This window comes from Sorex fumeus, unplaced genomic scaffold (genome assembly GCF_029834395.1).
Source record: "Sorex fumeus unplaced genomic scaffold, SorFum_2.1 ptg000003l, whole genome shotgun sequence".
NCBI lineage: Eukaryota > Metazoa > Chordata > Mammalia > Eulipotyphla > Soricidae > Sorex > Sorex fumeus.
In genome coordinates, this window is record NW_026606060.1 from 39,460,050 (window position 1) to 39,484,982 (window position 24,933).

The window sequence follows — 24,933 nt, forward strand, 5'->3', positions numbered from 1 at the left end:
TTCGTAGGGCCCAGGTCTCTGAGGCATACGTTAGTGCAGGAAGAATGAAGGACTTGAAAAGGTGTGCAGGAGCTGGAGGTTCTTTGTCATCTTAACAACTTCTTCAATGCTCTTAAAGGAGTTCCACGCTGCTTTCTTCCTTCTGCGCAGCTCATGTGTCAGGTTGTTTGTCATGTTGTGTTCTCGACCCAGGTATGCATAACTGCTGCATTCAGAAATATTCATTCCGTTGAGAGCAAATGGATTGTCAGGAACTAGTCAGTTACTCATGAACATTGTCTTCATGAGATTTAACTGCAGTCTGACCTTTCCACACTTACGGTCGAAGTCGGCCAGCATTCATGCCACTTGGCTGATATTTGGTGTTATTAGAACAATGTTATCAGTGAAGTGGAGGTGGTGTTGTTGCCAAACGTCTATCTTCACTCCCATTACTTCCTATTCCAGTCATCGCATGACATTCTTGAGGGTGGCACTGAAGAGTTTCAGTGAAATGGTATCACAATGTTGAATCCCTCTTTACATTAATGATAACATCCTTGTAGAATGGTGAGATCCTGGTGGTGAATATGTAATACAGCTCATGGAAGATCCTGATGTCCTGAGTTAGAACACCCTGTTTGGCTAGGGCTTCGATGAATGCTTCAGTCTCAAAAGAATCAAAGGCCTTCTTTAAATAAATGAAAGTTAGATAGAGCAGCATCACATCTTGAACTCCCGAGAAACCTCAATGAGCTTGGTCACTGTGTGGATATGATTGATTGTGCTGAATCCTTTTCAGAACCTGGCTTGCTCGCATGGTTGTCCTTTGTCAATGTTCTGCTAGTCCAATTCAGGATGACTCGAGTGAATAACTTGTAGATGATGGACAACAGGCAGATGGGTAGATAGTTGCTGATGCCATGGATGTCTTTCTTCTTGTACAACAGTATAGTCCTGCTGGTTTTCTATTCGCATGGAGCCTTGCATTCAGACAGGTAGCATGTGAAGAGCTGAGCCAGTTTATTCATGAGTGCTCGTGGCAGGTTCTTCAGGTGTTCAGGTCTGACCTTGTCTGGGATGGGTGCTGTTCACTTCTTTACCGACGAAATGGCATGTCGGATTTTGGAAGGGAGAACATTGGGAACAGCTTATCCATCCTGTGAAATTTTGTATGTAGGCAGGTAGACATGGTTTTTGAAGAGTCCCAAGTAGAAGTGGCGGATAGCATTTTCCATTACCCTTCTGGAAGATGTGGTAGATCCATCAGGACACTGGAGGGCAGTCATCTTGGTCTTATAGTTGGTGAAGGACAGGCGGGCATTGAAAATACTTTTCCTGGCTTCTGCTGCATCAGCCAACACTGCTACTCTTCTCTCTTTGAGGTCTTCCTTTATCATTTCTCTGCACAGCTTTGCGAGCTCAGAGTTAGCTTGTGATTGCCTGAGGCTCATGCCAAACCATGTTGGTGAATGAGCTTGAGAGTTTCTGAAGACAGGTGTCTTTTTGTGACTTTCTCTCTTTCAGCATTCTTCACATAATCATGGAGATTCTGAACTAGTCGATTGTATTCTTAGTCGATGTTGTCAATGATAGCATCTTCCAATATTGTTGCAATAGTGCCAAGAAGCTCCCAGTTGGTGGTCATTCTGGGAGTTCTCTTCTTAAACTTTGCAGCCCTTTCTCCACACTCTGTGAAATAGAATTTTGCACAAAAAAGACAGTGGTCTGATCCTGTTTGCAATTTTGGGACAATAGTGACACTGGTCAGGCAAAACCATTGATCGAATATGATGTCATTAATTTCATTATGGAACTGTCCACTGGGAGACTCCCATGTCCAATATTTAGATTCAGCCTTCTGGAACTGCAAGTTACCATGTATGGTCTTGGTCAACATAATGAACTCAGACAGCCACTCACCTGTTCCTTCTATTCTAGGCCATGGGTCCCAATGTGGAGTTCTTCAGGTGACCTTCTGGGTCCTATCTTGGCATTAAAATCACAACAATTACCTTATAGAAGGTGTGATGTTCTTTATAGAACTTCTCCAGCTCCATGTAGAACTTCTCACTTTCTTCTTCCTTGTAGTTGGATGCTGGTGCATAGACGATGAAGATAGAATCTGCCAACAATGAGCCACATGTATTCAAGCATAATAGTCTGATTCAGATTATTAGGCATTCAAATGAATCAATGCTCATGGCCAAGTTTGTGTTGACAAAGACATCGACACCACCTACATCTCTGCTGTCACATGTTCTGAGGAACAGTTCTTCTCCAGTTTTGAAAAGGACGTGATGCGATCGATGTCTTTTTGTCTCGGTCAATCCAATGATGTTGTCCTTGGTCTTCTGTGCTTGTACCATCAGGTCCTCAATGGAGCTTCCCATGCCAGTGTACATGTGTTAAAAGTGAAGATACTCTTCTTCTTCGTCCCCAATGCTGTGCTGGTTTTTTTCCCCTCCCAGGTCAGTTAACCCGCCAGTATTCGAATCCGGGACTTGGCTTTCTCTGTGAAGTGCCCCAGGCGTCCTCTAAGACACTGGGACAACAGCAGCCCTGAGCCTCTTGCTCTTTGTCTCCAACACTGTGCCAGTCTTCTTCCCCTCCCAGCTAGTACCCCCACACACACCAGGTCCCCGTGGGGCATGGCCTCTTCAGCAGAGGGCGTGGCTTCTGAAGAAGTGGGCTTGGCCTAATTCCGGGCCAGCCAATGCTCATGGGACTGCTGATAGTTTAGTCATACCAAGAAATCTAGTGTAACATCTCAGTTCCCATACCTTAACAACAACAGGAAGAAACAATGCAAATCCCCACCACGTAGGGATGACAATGAAGAATCCAGAAGCCTCAGTAGGTGCTACTCACCTAAAGGACTTCTCTGAGAAAGAATTCAGATATGAAGTCCTGAAGATGTTCAATGAATTCAATGAAACAGTCAGACAGATATCCAGTAACATGACAGAAACAATCAAGAAATTACAGGAAGAAATGAAAGCAGAAATGTCACGAACAAAAGATTCCATAGATGAAATAAAAAAAAAACTCAATCTGTGCCCCCAACAGTAGAATGACCACAGCAGAAGACAGAATCAGTGAGCTGGAAGATCAGCTGCACCAAGCCAACAGACAACAACAAACAATGGCAAGGGACCTCAAAATAGCTCTAGAGCGAATCAGAGTCCTAGAAGATGATTCGAAGAGGAACAAAATTAGAATCATTGGAGTACCAAAAGCTCCGGAAACAATCCCAATGAAAAAGCCATGGTTAAACAAATCATTTCTGAAAAATTCCCAGATCTGGACAATGCAGCCATCCAGATTCAAGGATCCTAAAGGGTGTCAGCTAAAAGAGACCCTAACAAAAACACTCCAGGATATATCATAGTTAGAATGATCAACACTGCTGATAGAGACACAATACTGCAAGTAGCAAGGGCAAAGAAGGAAATCACATACAAAGAAGCACCCCTTAGATTCACAGCAGACCTATCAGAGGAAACCCTCCAAGCTCAAAGGCAATGGTGGGATATAGTGAAAACACTCACTGAAATGAATGCTTAACCAAGAATACTCTATCCGGCTAAACTCTCACTCAAACTTGAAGGAACGGTACACTATTTTCTAGATAAACAGCAGTTCAGGAACTTCATAGACTCAAAACCAAACCTAAAACAAGGGCTAAAGGGGATACTATAAGACAAGAAAAACCCTACAACCACAACAGACCATAACATAAAGATGACACAAAACCCCATAACAGTAATCTCTCTCAATATCAATGGTCTAAATTCACCAATTAAGAGACACATAGTGGTAAAATGGATTCAAAGACAGAACTCAACATTCTGCTACCTACAATAAACTCATCTCAACAGTCAGAACAAACACAGACTTAAAGGATGGAAAACAATCCTGTAAGCAAACAGCTCCCTCAAAAAAGCTGGTGTGGCTATACTAGTATCCAACAACATCAATTTCAGGTTGAAAAAGATTAGAAGGGACAGCGAAGGTAATTTCTATTCATCAAGGGATACGTACAACAGGAAGAAATTACACTCTTAAATGTATATGCATCTAATGAGGGAACAGCTAAATATTTAAAACAACTGCTAAAAGATTTTAAGGAAGACAATGCTAGCAACATAATAGTAGCCAGAGACTTGAACTTCACCCTATCACCTCTGGATAAATCAAAAAGAACAAAATTCAGCAAGGAAACATTGACTTTGAAAGAAGAAATAGAAAAGAAAGGGCTTATAGACCTATACAGGGCTTTACACCCCCAAAAGAAAGAATACACATTCTTCTCCATTGCACACAGAACATTTTCCAAAATAGACCATGTGCAAGGACACAAAACATACCTCAATAGAACCAGGAAGATAGAAATAGTATAAACGATCTTTTCAGACCATGATGCACTGAGAATAGAAGTGACTCGCACACAACATGATGAACCAAGCACAGTGGTAGGGCGTTTGCCTTGCACGCAGCCAACATGGCCGACCCGAGTTCAATTCCTCCGCCCCTCTCGGAGAGTCCGGCAAGCTACAGAGAGTATCTCGCCCACAGGGCAGAGCCTGGCAAGCTACCCACGACGGATTCAATATTCCAAACATGGTAACAACAAGTCTCAGGAAGGAAACGTTACTGGGCCCGCTCGAGCAAATTGATGAACAACGGGACGACCGTGACCATGACCATTGGTGCTCTTGCTGCATCTTTTAAGAAGCTAGGATGAGATGTTGAACAATGAGTGGGTCAGGCAGGAAGTCAAGAACGAAATCCAAAAATACCTGGAAGCAAATGAGAATGAATGAAGACACGAGCTACCAGAACCTATGGGATGCTGCTAAATCCGTGTTAAGGTGAAAGTTTATAGCTTTGCAAGATTTCCCAGGAAGGAAGAAAGGGCCCACATAAACAACTTGACTTCACAGCTGAATATCTTAGAAAAGGATAAACAAAAGAGCCCAAATCAGGCAGGAGGAAAGAGATCATAATACTTAGAGCAGAAATCAACGAAATGGAAACAAAAAAAAATCCAAAAGATCAATGAAAACAAGAACTGGTTTTGGAGAAAATAAATAAGATGCATAAACCACTATCAACACTCACAAAGAAAGAGAGAGAGAACCCTAATAAACCGAATCAGAAATGAGAAGTGGGATATCACAACAGAAACCAAAGAAATGCAAAAGATCATAAGAGACTACTTTGGAAATCTGTATGCCATGAAACAAGAGAACCTAGAAGAAATGAATAAATTTCTGGATTCCTATAATCTTCCAAGTCTGAATCAAGAAGATAGAGTACCTGAAGACCTATTAATATCAAGGAAATTGAAACTGTAGTCAAAAGTCTTCCAAAAAACAAAAGCCCAGGTCCAGATGGATTCACAAGTGAATTTTTCTGAACATTTGGAGAGGACTTAGTGCCAGCTCTTCTCAAACTTTTCCAGGAAATTGAAGAAAGAGAAACTCTCCCAAACAGTTCATATGAAGCCCATATCTCTCTAATACCAAAAGAAAACAAAGACACCACAAGAAAAAAAAATTAAAACCAATATCTCTGATGAACACGGACACAAAGTTTCTCAATAAAATCCTAGCAAATAGAATTCAACAACTCATCAAAAACTTCACACACCATGACCAAGTGGGATTTATCCCAGGGATGCAAGGATGTTTTAACATTAAGAAGTCTATCAACATAATTCATTATATCAACAAAAGAAAAGATAAAAAACATATCTTATCAATATATGCAGAGAAAGTATTTGACAAATCCAGCACCCATTTGTGATGAAAACCCTCTCCAAAATGGATATAGAGGGGACTTTCCTTAATATAGTTAAAGCCATCTAACACAAGCTTTCAGCAAGCATTATCCTCAATGGGGAAAAACTGAGATAGCTTCCCCCTAAGATCAGGGATGAGACAAGGATGCCCACTCTCTCCACTGCTGTTCAATATAGTATTCGAAGTACTTGCAATAGTGCTTAGGCAAGAAAAAAATATTAAGGGCATCAGGTAGGAAAGGAAGAAATCAAGCTCTCACTATTCAGAGATGATATGATACTATACTTAGAGAACCCTAAAACCTAATCTGAGAAACTCCTAGAAACAATAGACTTGTATAGTAAAGTTGCAGGCTATAAAATCAATACCCAAAAGTCCATGACTTTCCTATACACAAATAGTGAGAGAGAAGAAAGTGTCATGAAAAAACAATCCAGTTCACAAATGTGCCCCAGAAAATCAACTATGTATGAATTAGCTTAAGTAAGGAAGTAAAGGACCTGTACAAAGAAAACTACAAAAGGCTACTTCAGGAAATAAAAGAGGACACAAGAAAATGGAAAGATATTCCCTGCTCAAGGATCAGGGAATTAACATTGTCAAATGGCAATACTTCCCAAAGTATTGTACAAATTCAATGCAATCTTTAAAACAATACCCATGAAATTATTCAAAGAACTGGAGCAAACACTCCTGAAAATCATATGGAACAATAAGCCTCCCACGAATAGCTAAAGCAATTCTTGGGAAAAAGAGAATTAGAGGAATAAACTTCCCTGACTTCTAACTCTACTACAAAGCAGTAATAATTAAAACAGCATGGTACTGGAACAAAGGCAGAGCTGCAGACCAATGAAACAGGGTTTAATAAAATGACACATCTTCCCAAATACATGATCATCTAATCTATGATAAGGGAGCAAGAAATGTGAAGTGGAGCAAGGAAAGCCTCTTTAACAAATTGTGCTAGCAGAACTGGACAGGTAGATGCAAAAAAATGGGCTCAGTTCTCTGCCTAACACCATGTACAAAAATAAGATCAAAATGGATTAAAGACCTCAACATCAGACAGGAATACATATGGTACATTGAAGACAAGGTTGGCAAAACCCTCCATGACATTGAAGCTAATGGTGTCTTCAAAGATGATATGGCACTGGCCAAACAATTGAAAATAGAGATAGACAAATGGGACTATCTAAAACTAAGAAGCTTCTGCACCTCGAAAGAAACAGTGGCCAAAATACAAAGACTGTCTACAGAATGGGAAAGGATATTCACCCAATACTCATCTGATAAGGGGTTGATATCAAGGATATACAAAGCACTGGTTGAACTCCACAAGAGGAAAACATCCAACCCCATCAAAAAAATGGGGTGACGAAATGTACAGAAACTTTCTCAGAGAAAAAATCTGAATGGCTAAAAGGCACATGAGGGAATGTTCTACATCTCTACTCATCAGGGAGATGCAGATCAAAACAGTAATGAGATTATCTCACACCACAGAGACTGGCCCACATCCAGAAGAACAAAAGCAATCTGTGTTGGCACAGATGTGGCAAGAAAGGGACACTCCTTCATTGCTGGTGGGAATATCGAATTGTTCAGCCCTTTTGGAAAACAGTATGGACAATTCTCAAAAAATTAGAAATTGAGCTCCCATTTGACCCAGCAATACCACTCCTGGGAATATATCTCAGAGGAACAAAAAAGTATAGTCGAAGTGACATCTGCACTTGTTTGTTCATTGCAGCACTGTTTACAATAGCTAGAATCTGGAAAAAAAACCTGAGTGCCTGAGAACAGATGACTGGTTAAAGAAAGTTTGATACATATACACAATGGAGTACTATTCAGCTGTTAGTAAGATTGATAGAAAGATTGCATTTATCTGGGGAACATAAAATAATAAAATAGGAGACTAACACCCAAGAATAGTCGAGATAAGTACCAGAAGGTTTACTCCATGACTTGGAGGCCAGCCACACATGCTAGGGGTAAAGGCAGCTCAGATAGAGAAGGAAGCACAAATAAAGGGTTTTGGGAATATCCTCCCAGGATGGGAGAAGCATGCTGAAAGTAGACTATAGACCAAACATGGTTGCCACTCAATTTTTCTTTTGCAAACCACAGCACCCAATAGGCGAGAGAGAACAAAGGGAATGCCCTGCCACAGAAGCAGGGTGGGTTGGGGGGATAGGGGGATACTGGGATCCGTGGTGGTGAAAAATGGTCACTGGTGGATGGATGGGTACTCGATCATTGTATAACTGAAACCCAAGCACAAAAGTTTGTAAGTCTATAACTGTACCTCATGGTGTTTCACTAATAAAATTTTTTTAAAAAAACACATGCAAGTTGTCATTTTATTCCTTTTTCATTTTGGCAGCTTAGTTCGGCCCTGAGATTTTAGCAGCTTCTCCTTGTTTGTCCTCAATGCTGCCGTACTGGGGGCTCTTCCAGTGTCCATTGTGGAGTTTGATTTGTACTGTCCATTTTTTTCTATACTGTTTTTGGCATATTGAATATGCCACGGGTAGCTCGCCAAACTCTGCCATGCAGGTGGCATAAGTTGGGGAAAATAGGGAGATATTGGTCAAATGATACAATAAATGTCTCCTGGGGACAAGTGCAGTCTCCTGCCCCTGCGCCTGGCTGTTCCTCGCTAGGGTCCCTTGGAGGGGAGCAGGTTGAGCTTTCCTCCTCGCCCCGACCAGGGCTCCGGCAGCGGAAGACCTCCAGGACCAGCCACCACCATGCCGAGACCACTCTCAGCACACATGAAGGTACTGGCAGAGGGACAAAGCCACGCGGGTTCCGGGGCCGAGATCTCCAAGCCTACTCGGATTGGAGTTGAGCATCCTCCACCCAGATCCTCCAAATTCCAGTAGGCGGTGGTCACACCCACCACCTGGCCCCCTGGCGCCGTGTAATCCCATCAGCGGCCAAGACTCAGAGACTATAAAATCCAGTTTCCGGATCGCATTCGCGGCCGAGTGACATCTTATCAGGACATCTTTTTATGACATCTTATTATCTCATTTCTACTTTGGACAAACTTGCAGGCTATCGAATGTAGCCTGCCCACAGGGCAGAGTCTGGCAAACTCCCCGTGGCGTACCAAATATGCCAAATACCAGTAACAATGATGGGTCTCATTCTCCTAAAGAGCCTTGAATATAATCTCAGGGCTAGGATGAAAGAGACGTTACTGGGGCCTGCTCGAGGCAATCGACGAATAACAGGATGATGAATGAATGAATGAATGAATGAATGGGGACAAGGTGGTAGGAAATGTACACTGGTGAAAGGACAAGTTTTGAAACATTATATGACTGAAATGGAATTATCAACAACTTTGTAACTGTGTCTCACTGTGATTCAATTTAAAAAAGTATTTTTAAAAATTATACAATAAAAATTTTGGTTATAAGACCGATAAAGTTTGGAAGATTCAATATGCAGCAATCTGACTATAATTACCAGACTATATTAAATACTTAAACATTTCTAAGGGAGTTGACCTTAATCATCTTACAAAAAAGAAAAGTTGTGTGGGAAGATGGATTTTTTTGCATTTACCCAACGTTGCATTTCAATTATTTCTTTTAAAAAGCTAGAAAATAGATGAATAAGTAGGAATAAAAGGGGTAATTGCTAATTATTTTAGTTTAGTTATGTCCCATAGTCCTTATTACACATGTATTTTACATTCTGTAGATGAAACTTTTAGCAGACATTTGTAATACAAAGTGAAGACCTATAAAGCCATTGTTTTAAGTTATTTTAATGCCTAAGATACTAATAATAATAATTTAAGAAATGGAAAATGGAAAATTCTAATTAATTGACAAGCTAATTATCTAGATAAATGACAACATTCAGGACACTGGAGTATAAAATGGTGCAATTCCAGGTAAATTAGGATGCATGGTTATTGATTGATGTAACCTGTTTTTATCTCCCTGGAAGTTTTTTTTACCCTTAAATTGAATCAGTGAGATTCACAGTTACGAATTTGTTCATGATTGCGTTTCAGTTGAATAATGTTCCAACACCCATCTCTTCACCAATGTACTTTTCCCAGGCACATTTCTTCTTCCTTCTCCTTCTCTCTCTTTCCCTCTCTCTCTCTCTCTCTCTCTGCCTCTCTCTGTTTCTATCTCTCTTGGTCTCTGTCTCTGTCTCTCTGTCTCTGTCTCTCTCTTCTCTTGGAAGATTTGGGAATCTTATATTGATGGGTATTTAGGATTATCCTGATAATGTATATTGATGTGTCTTTTTTTGTTTTTCTATCCGGAAATCATAAATTACTCCCATATTTTTAATGTATTTTTATTTTGTTCTTTCCCAGATATAATCAGTCATGAGTCTAAAGATACATATCTTGAATTAATTTTCTAATTTCCTTTTTTATTATTTTCTAATATTTTCATGTTCTTGTACTTTTTATTTTTCTGGGAGATTTTACCAGTTTTATTTTCCAAACTTTTAATTGGATGTTTTAGTTTAGCTTGCATATTTTTAGTTTTCTATATTCATTTGTGGTCTGATCATTTTATTAAAAATTCTGTCTCCCTGAGGATATTAATTATAACTTTTTTTGGTAACATGTATTTAAATGGGTCTCTGCAAGAGAATTATCCTTTTTAGTTCTTTATTGAAATAACATTGCTTTAGAACATTATATAGGTTTTATTTCTACATCATTATGAATCAACATCTTTATTTTTCTATTTTCTGGACTGTTTTATTTTTGTTATTTCCTTTTCATTTGAATTTTTTTTTGGTCGTTCTGTTTATATCTCAAACTTTTTGAGGCAGCTAATGTTTCTCTGTGTCTGTGAAGTACTGAAGAGCTATACTTTATGTGTGAGAGTTTTAATGTTAAAAAGTTATTTATCTATTCATTTCATTTCTCCTCTTGCATTTTCTTTGTTGTTACGAGGACCAGGTGTCACACACATGTTGAATGTGGGGCTCACACACTTGATTGTAGTTCTCACTAGGTGTGGTAGGGGGTTACACATCTGGTTGCAGGGTCTCATACTTGACCACTTTGATCACACTTAGTTGCAGTACTTGCAACACGTTCACCAGGGGTAGAGCTCTTCATTTTGTTTGAACTGAGCTTACCATGGCAACAGAATGTAAGTGGAAGATGTGAGGGATGGTGACTCTGAGAGAGAGGTGGAGGAATGATGCTGCTTTGCTGGAGGGAGTGGTGTTGGAACACTATACTCATGAAACCCTGTCATTAACAATAATAATTAACCAGATGCCTCAGATTAAAGAAATAAATAGTCGCATTTTTCACAAGCATTTTAGTTCTACTGTTTACTGCAAGTCACATCTTTGGCCACAGTACCTGCACATATTTTTATTGTGGTGCTTGCCCGGGGTTGCACATTCTTTGCTGCAGTGCACACTCAAGCACATGCACTGGTAACTGCATACATTTGCAGAGCAAGGATTTCAGGGAGAAGAGCCACAGGGAACAGGCTCAATGTGGGTGTTCAGCTTCGTGTTCAAGGGACATATGAGGTATTCATGATATAATTTTTCAATTCGTCAGTTTTACAGTACCTCACAATTTGACTCTTTAATTCAACTCTTTAATTCAACCCGAATTCTGCATTTGCTTGGAGGAAAAATTGTTAACATCTCTAATTTTTCTCTAATATTGTCAGACTCTCTCATAAAGAACACTGTAATTTCCTGCCAAAGAAATAAAATCTTTATATCTAGCATCCTGAAATTGTATCAGGAAAGAAAGTTAGACTTTTAACTCTTTGGTATACTGACACATACATAATTTTCTATTTTAGTACAAACTTACCCTCCTCTAGATTCACAAGTCTCTTAATGTATACAGAAGTAAATTAAATATTATATCTCCTGCAAATTGGGTAAACGATGATGGTCATTGGAGAATTTGGGGGTAGAAGAAGGAATTTAGTATCTGATTGCTTTTTGTTTTCTAAATTGAATCACTGTGAGATAGACAGTTGCAAGGTTGTTCATGATTGGGTTTCAATCATACTATGTTCCAATACGCATCTCTTCACCAGTGTGTATTTCCCACCACCAATATCCTCAGTATTCCTCCTGCCACCCTTCCCTTCTGACCTTCTCCCAACCCACTCCAGCCTGATTCTCTGCTTCTATGGCAGGTAATTTTCTTCTCTCTCTCTCTCTCTCTCTCTCTCTCTCTCTCTCTCTTTCTCTCTCTCTCTCTCCCCCCCCCCTTTGGGCATCATGATTTGCACTATAGGTACTGAGAGGTTACCATGTATATCCTTTTACCTACTTTCAGCACTCAGTTCAGAGTGAGCCTTTCCAACGATCACTGTCTAACTGAATCTTTCTCTAACAGAATTGCTGTCCCCTCCACCCTTCCACTTGTGGCAAGCTTTCATCTATGGAACAGTACTCCTGGCCTTTGTTTTTACTGTTCGTGGGTATTTGTTTCATATTATGCTTTTATATATCCCACAGATGAGTGCAATCATTCTCTATCTCTCTCTTCCCTTTTGATTCATTTCACTCAACATGATACTCTCCATGTCCATCCATTAATAAGTTAATTTAAGCAGACTTGCAACGAATCTCTTATTTTACCTGCTCTGGAATCCAGTGTGTCCAATAACTCTGCTTTTTAGAGTTTTGCAATATGAATTGAATCAAGGCAATATATTTCTTTCTTGTTCTCACCCTCAGCTGCCTCAGTTTTAGGCATGACTTATTTAAATAGCTCTATTCTTGTTTATTTAAATGAGTTCCAATTTCCAGGAGTAAATAGGCATCTATTTTGCTCTTGTTTTTTTCTTTATTCTTTCTGTTTTTATGAGTTTATATGTTAGTGACTATTTGAAGTGAAACAAAGAGAATTATAAATGTTCAATCTGCATGTTTAATGGAAAGTTTATACCAGACTTACCATACTTATTCATCAGTAAGGGTACCAAATTTAGTAAGCTTACTAATATGATTAAAATACAGTACACTCCTATTACTGCTGTAACAAATTTCTATAAGCATATTAGCTGAAAAGTGATATAAATATAATCTGCTTCAGTTGTGGAGCTCAGGAATCCAAAATCAGCTTCACCGAGATAAAATATTAGGAGGGCTGGTTTATTTTTTTGGAGGCTCTGAAAAAGAATTTGCCCCTTTTCAGCGCCTAGTAGTTACCTACCTGGTTTTTTGACTTATGATCTCTTTTTCCGTATACAAAATGCAACATTCCCTCTACTGCTTTCCTAATTACAGCATCAGCTCCTTGGTCTCTTCCTGAACCTTAACCCTCACAAGGACATTGGGTTCCCAGAAAATCTAGAATAATCTTCCCATCTCAAAATCTCTCATCACATTTATGAATTCCTTTTCTTACAGAACTTAACATTCTCAGAGACTCAGGATCAGACCTTAGTTATACCTGGGAAACTATTATTGTATATATCATGCTTGGGTAAACTAGAACTTTAGATAACAGACATGGGATGTATTTCTACAGAAAATAACTCTCTTTTTTTCCCCCTTCTGAAATTCAAATACATCAACATAGAACATTTTATTGTGCATCCTTACATCGAGAACAATGTGATGAAGAGTTATTATTTATAATTTAGAGGCACCAAATTTAATGTCAGAGTCATTAACATAACTCAGGATACATTTTAGTGGCAGACCAAGTTTCATACCCAAATCCGTTCAACCTTAATTCCATGTCAATATTTTTGTTTTTTGTTTTTTCTTTTTCTCTTATTCCTTTATTTTCTATCCTATTATGATATTTACTTAAATATATTCTCCTTGTAAGAAGTGACTGCTGGAGCAAATTGGTGAACAATGGGAGGACAGTGCTACAGTGCTACAGTGAGATGCAAATGGCCACTCACAGTCCTTATAAACCATAAGTTTAATCCTAAACCTGTAATTCAGACCACATTTACTTTCTATAAGCTGATGGAAATTTAATAATGTAAAAATTTTATAAGGATTAAAATTTTATATAACTTCATTTGACATTAAAAAATGAAACATTCTCCTTAATTCTTACTATGGATTAAACACTATAACAGATAATCAAATATAAATATTTATGGAGTATGTATTTCTAAATAGCCTAACCAAAATAGGTTGCGACACAATTAAACAGCATTTTATGCAAAGAATAATTTGTTTTTGTTGATGTCAATGTATTTTAGAGTCATGAAGGACCTCTGTATTTTTTAAAATGTTAATATATTATACATTATGGTATATAGAAAATTACTATATAATAATAGTTTAGTGTTATAGATGTGTTTATTTCTATTATAGAATACTTCATTGAATTCTAATGTAAAGTTGAAAAATAGAATTTCTTATTCTAATATTAATAAAATATATTGTACTTGATGATTTCTACCATTTGTATTATGATTAACAACTGCATTTTGTGAAGGGCTACATAATAAGTAATTTTGGATTTGTGGGCTTAGCAACTTGCTAATACTCTTTAGAACTGCATTTAGTATTTGGCCTGAGAGCTGTAGTTTGATAATTCCTGATCTATAGATGCATATGATTCCCATATTACTAGCATATATTTAGACATGTTTCTTTTGTTCTAAATTTCTCTCTTATTTGGAAACATATTTACTTCTAATTCTAACACTGGCTCTTACATCTAAGTAAGCATCAAAAATTCTCTCTAAAACCAGTGACTATACTATCAATCTATGTTCTTACATTTTCTCTTCCATTCTTTGTTCTTTAGTGTGCTTTTCACCCACTCACTCTTCAGGAAACTTTCAATCAGTTCTTAGTTCTCTTGTTTCTACTTTCATGATATATTTTTAATATGCCTTTTTCTTTTTACTACACTTCCTTTGTCACTGTCTTTTATTAACTTGGCTTTATGTTCTCATTAACTTTTCTGAACTCTCACTGTGACCTTATATTCAGAGTCCCTATTTCTATGCCATATCCCTTCTATTTCCCATACCCTTGGTGGCCTGTTTAATTCTAAACCAAATAAGCTGATCATGCCACTTCTTAAATTGGGAAACATTCTCCACTACCTTCCACAAAACCCAAAGTCAAACTGTTTCATGATCTATACCAGGAAACATTACCAAATATTACTTCTCAAATTGCTGCCTTATGAACTTAATTCCAGCTGAAGTAAACAACTTGTTTTATTTATCATACAAATTATGTCCCTCATTATTTTTAAATAGAAGCCACTCCTGGTAGAGCTCAGCTTGGTGCATGGAAGTAAATTTCTCTTGGGATAGTGCTGTTCAGGGGTACCTTAATAAGAGATGTTGGTTATCCATACAGTACTCAGGATCAAATTCAGTATATATTAACCTTATACTCTATCATTGGAGCTGTCACCCAATCTTAATTCTGCCTTTCCTACTCCCATTTATCTGATCCTATATATTTATTTGTGTTACTTTCTTCTTTATTTGTCTCAAACTATGGCATCAATGTGGTAGACATTAACCATTCATTTACTGAATTAGTCACATTTCAATTGCTCAGTGGCTTTATGTGGTCAGCATCTGTTATACAGAAAATACAGAATATTTTCATCATTGCAGAAAGTTCTACTTAATACCACTGACCTACAATAACCTGTTTATTTTGTTTCACACTTGATCCTATATGATCCTCATTGTCTGTAATGAAACCTCTTCTACTGACTCACCCCTTTGGGTAATAGCTATCTGTTGATATTATAGTGTACTTAAAACTTTCCACATTGGACTATATTGTCTTTTGAAATGTTATTTTCTATACTGTGGCCCTCCAATTACCACAAGGCCCAAGCAACCGTGCATCACTGGATAAGTACCAAAATGCTGAACCTACAACTCCAGGCTTAGTATTCCCAGGAATGGCCCCAGATCCCTGAGCTCCAGTGGGGATGGCATCTATAAAACTCTGTAATTCACTAGACTATAATTTCCACTTGTTTTATTCTTTTGTTTCTTTGTTAACAACTAATTTGATTTATATAGTGAATGTTCTAAAGAATTTGTTGATAAATCCTATTAAAACATTCTCTATGACTTTGTAAATATGTAAATACTTCCATAATAAAAAGTAATAGAGCAGTTTCATAAATTTTCCAGTTAGAATTAGCATAAAATTTGGTACATGGAAACTGTATTTATAGAAATGATGTCACATTTTAGAAAGTCTAATGATAAATCAACACGATTTCCATAAATTGTGATTGCTTTTTATTGGCTTGCAGGGGCAGCATAGAGTAATGAAAAGAAGATGGATGTGAGTACCAGGTTGTCCTATATTAGAATCCTGTTCCCATCAATTACTGACTTTGCTAAACCAATTACCTAATTTCTCAGAGCCTCATGGAGATGGTAATAGCAACCTGCATTAGTTGAGACTTCTTGATAGCAAATGATAGAAATAGAAATCAAGCTAGCTTTTAAAGAGAAAAAGATATTAATGGACTTCTGTAACTAAAAACATGCAGAGTCTTCAACATGACTCCATCTGTGTTCTCAAATAAGGTTATAGCTTCATTTCAACAAACTCTTGCTTCATACTTATAGACTGATAGCAGATTAAAAGTATGTGTTCTTATGACTCAGAACCTAAGAGGAAGATAATGTCCTACTTTGTGATTCTAGAAAATGTCCCAGGGCTTTTCTTACTGCCTTTGGCCAGGAGCATCCTTGAATTGAGATTAAATTAAAGTATCAGGTAGGCCAAGACTAAGTCAAATGACAAAAATGAAGTTTTGGCAAGAAGATTCAGGCCCACAAAACCACATAGATGGTAAAGGCCACTTATACAAAGAAAGAGTCTGTATCATGTAATTTAGGATTGTCATGCACACAACTCTAGCAGGACTCTCACACTATTCTAAATGATGTTCCTGAACTCAGAAGACATGGGATATCTTCTCCCTCTTTCTTCACATTTTCTCTCCCTGTTCCCCTACCCCCTCTCTTATAGGTCATAATGTTGTCTGATGATAAGTGAAATGGCTAGAATTTATTTAAATATATCCACTTATTATTATTATTTGTTAACCTCTTCTGCTTTATAAACTAAGGAATAACATATTTTGTGGTCTGGAGTAGACTATCCTGGATTTATTAGGACTTGTACAGGAGTAACAGAGAAAGAAATTAGAATTTTATCCAATATTTCTACCTAAGAGAGCATTCTATATCAAGATAAAGGGCCATGGCTATAATAACAACAATTTACATGGAGTATTTTATTTGACCTCAAGAATGCATATGGAACTCAAGGCTGTTTTGTAAATTATCTTCAGAGGTTGTTTACTAAACTTATCTTAATTCAGAGATTGAGTAGGTAGATTTCTAGGCTTGATTAATCTTTACTTTGGCCAGTGAATTGATCTCTTTGTCAGCTTAGCCTTCAATAGAGTAACATTTTACATTTAAATTTCTCTTTTGTGTTTGTTTGAAAATCTAAATAAATCAATAACTCTGGAGCCAGTGAGTGTTGAAGGTAAAATACTTACCTTAAATAGGGTTCCTGTACTTTACAACCATGTTCAAATCCTCAGCACTACCAAGGGTCACTCCAGAGCACAGAGCTAGAAATAGCTCCTGTTTATTACTGGACATGCAATTCCCAAAAGAAACGAAGGAAGGAAGAAAGGAGGATAAAGGAAGGAAGGAGAAAAAAGAAAAGGAAAAAGGGAAGGAAGGGAGGAAGAGAGGGAGGAAGAAAGGAAGGAAGGAAGGAAGGAAGGAAAGAAGGAAGGAAGGAAGGAAGGAGAAAGAAAAGTGAAAGATAAAGAAAGTGAGAGAGAAAGAAAGAATGATAGGACAAAGAAAAAGAGAGAAAGGGGAAAACAAACTATACTCTCACAAAGAAGTCTGAAAGGATGAAGTTTAGAGTAGAGTTCATGATCTCACTAAATATACATGCTTCTTCTTTTTATTTTCCTTTTTTGTTCTTATATCTTGAGTGTGGTCCCAACTTCATATGATTAAAAAAGCAGCTAGAGTTGCAGTTACCATTGTCTACAATTCAGGAAAGAGATTTGGTAGAAAAGAGAAAGAGCAAAATGATATAGCATGTAACTCAATCTTTTTTGAGAAGACGTCTTAGAATATCACATTGATTTTTTAAAAGTAGAACTGTACTAGCTTTTAACTTTAGGTACAAACAAAACTGGAAAACTTAGTGTTTATTATCTTCAGCTGGGAAAATTACTGCTCTAAATGAAAATTTGTCTTTCATTAATAAGAAAGAAGAAATGGGAGAATGTTGAGTTGGAGAGTAACCTATTCTGTCACATTCAAACAAGCATTGTCTCTAAGATTTTGAATAAAAGATTTTAATCCCTAAAGAAAATAATGAAAACCATGTTTGTAATCAAGCAGTAAGAATAGAATAATGTGGTTTAAATTTAATGGAATCATGCTCAAAGATGATGGGATGATTATGATATTCACACTTTAGCTTCCAAAATATTAAATTTTCCCTTTTCTGTTGATTGTAGTTTGTTTACAATATTATAGAAAGTCAGCTCTATATGTCTAATTTAGTCATCATACCCACCACCAAAATTTTAGCAACATTTTGTAACGGGTAGACCTCTCTACCCACTGTCCAATACACACACTCTGCCCCACCCATAACCACACATAAATGTTCACCAAGTCAAGAAGTTAGTTTTGTTACTTTTTTCAACAACTTGTTTTGGTTATTTTTATTTCATGTATGAGTGAGACCATCTAGTAGCTGTCTTTCACTTAGAATGATTACCTCATATTTCAGCCATTTTGTTCTCCAAGGCATGCTTTTGTCTTTTTTAAATGAAAGAGTCATATACTCTATTGAATATAAATACTAGAAGATCATTTAACAGTCATCCATTGACAGGCAATTATGTTGAGTCTATGTTTTTTAATTTTTTCTTTTTGGGGGGGTCACCCTGGTGAAGCTCAGGGCTCTTCACTCAGGAACAACTCCTGGCAGTGCTCCGGGGACCATATGGGATGACAGAGATGGAACATGGGTCAACTACAAGCAAGGCAAATGTCCTATGCACTGAACATTTGCCCGGCCCTGCATCTATACTTTGATTGTTATAAATAATACTGCATGCATACAGGTGGGGTACAAACTTACATTCAAATCAATGTTTTCGTATTCTTTGAATAAGTGCCTAGGAGAAGTATCACAGATTCATATGCTATTTCCAGAGTTCCCACACTAATTTCATAAAGCCTACATTCACTAATTTAGGTTCTCCTAGTGTTCTAAGATTCTTCTTCCTTCACAGATTTTTAATTCAAGTTTTTTTTTAAATATTTTAATATAGGACATTCTCACTGGTGTAAAATGTTGTTCATTGTGGAGTTGTGTTTGTTCCTTTGGCAGACACAGTCTATAGGTCTCAGACTCTGCACTTAGGTATCACTTCTGGCAAAACTCAGGGTGCCATAGGAGGTTTCAATGTTGAAGGTCAGGGAAAACTCATAGAAGGCAAATGTCATATCAGATTGATTATAGATTTTTTTATTTTGCTTTTTAGGTCACACCCAGCGATGCTCAGGGGTTGCTCCTGCCTCTGCACTTAGCGATTACTCTTGGCAGTGCTTTGGGGACCATATGGATGCCAGGGATAAAACCTGAGTGGGCCACGTGAAAGGCAAATCCCCTCCCTCCTGTACTATTGCTCTGACATTATTATAGATATTTTTGACAATAAGTAATTGTCAAAATTACTTTCCTACAATGTCTTTGAAAATGAAGTCTGTAGCTTTATGCATATTTCCATAGACATTTTCATCTAAAGGTTGGAGAAAAATTAGAAGGCTAATGTCTACTACATCAGCAAATGCCATTGAAGTCAGATTATCCTCTGGGGACACCTTGGCTGAGCCCACGTGATGACCCTACTATTCCCCAGGGAAGAGATTGGGTTAGCAAGACATTGACTCATAAATATAAGAAGGAACCAGAGTGAACATTTGGAAAATGCCCATGTAGTTAAATGAACTAAAATGTGTTTTCTTCTCAAGCTGCCAAATTGGTTTTCTTGCAACATTGACTTGCTTAGAAAATGGGAGGCAATGACTCTTACAAGTTCTTTTGCAGGTTGAAAAACTTAAGCGTTGCTTTGATTTTATCAGACTCTCAAGTGACAGACTTATTGCATGATCTTCCTGCTGCACTACCTATTTGAATTTGATGTGTTATTCAAGAACCAGCTCACTTGTATTCAAGCAGTCTCTTGAGAATGTGGTTCTAGTCATTGTTGATGACTTAGATTATCCATTTTGTATTCATCATCATTCAAGTTGTGCTCAGTATCCTGAGAGCATCCCAAAGGATCCTAATTGGGATATATGTAACTTGGAAGTATGTGATTTTCTAGAGCTTAGAGACCTGAAATGTAATCAGGGAGATAAGAGACACAAACAGAAAAAGACAGCAAATCAACAAAAAAACGTGTGATTAATACAAAATGGATTATCTAAGTCACCAACAATGACTAGAACCACATTCTCAAGAGACTCTTAAGGACTTCAATGGTCTTATAAAGTCCTCGAAGACAACTGAGCTGGCTCTTGAAGAACACATCAAAGGCCATCATAAATTTATTCTCTTTTTTTTAACACTCACAGGTTATAGTATAATGAAAATGAACTCTATTCTCTTAAAAATAAATACTTTGGCAAGGCAACAAATATTTTCCCTACAAGGGATATGAAATAGAAGGAGAATAGGTCAGATTCCTAATGGTAGGTGAATTAATAGTTTAATATAGGAAGTGACTACAAAGTAGAGGCTTTAGTGAGGAGGAAAATATCTTTCTAAGTTCTTTTTTATTTTTGGGGGAGGGGAAAATTAAGATTGTTTATAAAAAATGCCAACATAGAATTTATATCCTTTTATTTTTTTTCCCTAAGGCTCGTGGTGGTGTTGGGCCACATTATGAAATAATCAGGGGCTATTCCTGGCTCTTTGCTTAGGAGTGACCTGCAATAGTGCTCAGGGGACCATATGTGATACTATGAAATAAATTAGGGTGGCCACATGAAAGGCAAACACCTTAATCTCTGAATTATCTCTCCAGTCCCCAGAATCTATATTCTTAGCACCAGATTCATGTGGAACTCTCGCTATATAGAGAGGACTCAGGAATAGAAGGAAGTCCATGATTTCAGTGGACATTTTGGGAGCATGTGTTCTTGTATCAAAAGACTCTCACTTTCTCATCATCATTTTATTATTTGTGTTTGTCTGGGAAGGAACAAGTAGGGACAGAGCTGGATTTGAAAAATACAGACGTAGGGACAGGAGATACAGTACAGTGCATAGGGTGCTAGCATTGCATGTGGCTGTACCACATTCAACACACACACGCACGCATGCGCGCGCACACACACACACACACACACACGGCCCACTAAGCTCTACCAGGAATGATCCCTGAGCACAGAGTCAGAAATTTGCCCTTGCACCACCAGTTGTGGCCCATAAAACAAAATGAAACAAAACCAAAATACAAAATATTGCCAGCAGTCTAGAATTTTTTCTGCATTTAGTGTTATTTTTTAAAAATTTTTATTAGTGAAACACCATGAGGTACAGTTGTAGACTTACAAATTTTTGTGCTTGAATTTCAATTATACAATGATCAAATACCCATCCCTCCACCAGTGCCCATTTTCCACCACCACGGGTCCCAGTATTCCTCCCACCCTCCACCCCTCCCATCCCACCCTGCCTCTGTGGCAGGGCATTCCCTTTTGTTCTCTTTCTCCTTTTGGGTGTTGCGGTTTGCAAAAGAGAAATTGAGTGGCAATCATGTTTGGTCTATATTCTGCTTTCAGCATGCATCTCCCATCCTGGGAGGATCCTCCTAACACTCTTTATTTGGTTCTCCCTTCTCTATCTGAGCTCCCTTTTCCCCTAGCATGTGTGGCTGGTCTCCAAGCCATGGAGCAAACCTCCTGGTACTTATTTTGGCCACTGTTGGGTGTTAGTCTCCTATTTTGTTACTCTATGTTCCCCAGATGAATGCAATCCTATGTTTATCCCTCTCTTTCCAACTCATTTCGCCTAACATGATACTTTCCATGTAGTACCACTTGTATGTAAATTTCATGACTTCATTTTTCTAACAGCTACATAGTACTCCATGTGGTAAAATGTTTCAAGTTGTTGGTGTGTTTCACTTAAGAAGTAGAAAGCAAAAGGGAATATTATATCTGAGGACTGAAGAGATAGTACAGCAATTACGGCACTTGCCTTGCACATGGCTGACCTGAGTTTTATCCCCAGCACCACATACAGTCCCTTGAATTCTGCAAAGAGTAAGGTCTGAGCAGCACTGGGAATGGCCCCAAAACAAAAAAGAATATCTAAACCGTGGGTTAGTATACACTAGCATATATCATGCATATAATTCCACATTTTAACTCATCGTCTCTGCTTAAAGAAGGGGTGAAGTAGAGTGCTTGTTTTGTATGCAGCTGACCTGGCTATATACCCAGCACCCCATATTGTCCCTGAGCCTGCCAGGAGTGATCCTGGAGTGCCCTGAGCACCACAACTGGAGGATGACTGAAAAACAAAGAAAGACAAAACAAAAAAAGAGGAGGCTTAAAGAGGTATTGTCCTTTTATTAAGCTCAACAAAATACACACACACATATAAATTTTACATATACACATATACACATGCATACACACATATATGCATACATGTGTTTGTATATCTGTATATTTACATGTGTGTGGAGGTGTGTGGGGGGTGTGGTGGTGCTCAGGAGTTATTCCTCACTCTGCACTCAGAATTACTACTGTGATGGGACAGGCTCAGGGGACCAGATGGGATGTTAAGGATGGAACCCAGGTTGGCCACATGCAAGGCAATAATCTTACCAGCTGAACTATCTCTCCAGTCCTTAAATACATATTTTTAAATTTCACAACACTTTCTTTATAGTGTCACTTAAAAATAGCATTTGGAATATTTCTTTCATTCTAAGTGTAGTGGTATACTTTTCTAGTATCCTTCTTCCTGGGCTTTTTAAAAAATTATAACTACTGTAACTAGGGTTACTTTGTAATTTGTTATACTGAGGTGGTTAGTAGTGAAGCAGACAGGACTAGGGCAGTTGGTATAAATTGTGGCTGTTCTGAGCAAAACAGATAGTGTTGTCCAATGGTCAAACCCCACCCAATCACCACCTACACAGTGGTCTGCACATTTTAGGGGCACTATGAATATTAGCTGAGATGAGTTTAAGAAGTTTTATACTGAAAAGTATTTTGAACTTAATGTAAGCTCCAATTCAATTTCTCTAACAATGGGTTCTTAGTGAGGTAAGAACCTTAGTAAGATAGGTCAAAACCAGAATTAAAGGTATTTCTTATTCCTAGCTTTAACAAAAAGAATCCAAGACTACCAATAAATGCTATGCTGTTTTTCCATACTAAGATTCAAACAGTCCCCTATTGATATCTAAAGCATACCAGATTCCTTATTCCTATATACTCTATGCTGAGAGGAAATTAGTAATACTAGAATTGTGGTATCAATAATCAGAGAATATCATTCTAGTAAAGATTTATGCTAACCCCTGCTGTATTTTAGAAAAACTGGTTTGGAAAAAGACCACAATTTGGAGTCAGACCATCTATCCTTGAATTCCACCTCTTTCCTCTTTAAATATAAAATCTCATCTGAAAAATTCAGTGATAATAATAGTACCTCTATCTATAGGCTTTGGGGAGAATTAAATGAGACAATCTATGGAGAAATAGTATAAACTACAAAACTCTGTAAGGATTCAAATTCCCTCTTTCATTGCTTGTTTGAATTACCTCTTTCAATTCTGTCTCTCAAGGAGCAAAAGTCTGGGTCACCAAGACATAAATGTAAAGTTACAAGGTTGAAGGGGAGAAAAAAATCAGCAAAACAACTGGTTGTTACATGATCCCTGACAACAGTTGGACAGACTTTCCTCCTGAATTAAATGAAGTGTTTTGGCAGGCTGTAAATGTAGGCTAAAGTATATAGCAGGAGAAGAGAACTATTTTCCTTAGGGAGAATGTAATTTTAATAGAAGTCCAACTTACACATTTTAAGATCTGCACTTTGAATGTCTCTGTTAAGTGCAAGATGAATATAATTAGTTATGAGATATCTTGCCCTTGGCTAGAGTATGCATTAAGCTGCAGTGTAATAGCATTCACAAGCTATTCATGCTCTGTGGTATATTTCTGGACTTCCTGTGCTGTCGACTCTTAAAGCAAATACTGTATACACTTTCAGAATCTAACAGTTGCTCCTTCAGATGGGTTAAGAGTGAGTGCAGTGAGTGCAACACATTTGTGGCCTTCAAGTAGTCAAGCTAAACATATAAATTCCTTATGGTCAGGTGCTACATATATCATGTATGGGTTGTTCACATGTAAACAAAACCTGGCACAATGAAGTAGATGTGTGTAGAATCAGTAATATTTACAGACAAACAAGTTCTGTGATGAAAAATTTCACTGAAATAAAACACAGAAAAATGTTCTTTCTGTTTTTTTTTTAAAAATTCTATTTTGGAACATTTCAAAGTATCCACCTATTATTTTTCAGTAATGATCTCTTTGGCAAAGCTTGGATGACAGATTGACAGGGTACAGTTGCAAATGCTTTTGTCATTCCTGGTACCTCTTTACTCTGTCATTATTGTCCCCCTGTATGAAACATGTCTGAAGAGCAAGAGTAAATGAGCATGTGGCTCAGAACCAGTTCCAACAGGAAGTTATATCTTAACAATTGGTGCATTAAGTATGTTTACATATTGGAAACTAAAATATAACAATAAAGCTATCTTTCGTCTTATGTGGTTTCCTGAGTTCTGCAACCTGGAAGAGCCAATTTAAAGAAAAGTGAAGAGCACAGTATGTGTGATTTCCTGTTAGTTCATGGAGTTAACACAGGAAGTGATGGTATGTCTATTTCTAGAATTTGGTTAGGTTTCCACACCAGGGAGACAAGAGTTGAACTTGGTAATTATTTAGATATTGGCCTATGCAATTAATCTAGGAGCACCCTGAAGGCAGGAGACAGTGGTTGATTTTTGTCTATTACTCCTTCAGTTAACTAATTTAAAAGT

At 37.7% G+C, this 24,933-nt stretch overlaps 1 pseudogene; it reads right to left on the minus strand.

Annotated features, from left to right (window-relative positions):
* LOC130028626 (uncharacterized) overlaps positions 1-24,933 on the minus strand; it is a 106,143-nt pseudogene that overhangs the window by 20,305 nt on the left and 60,905 nt on the right.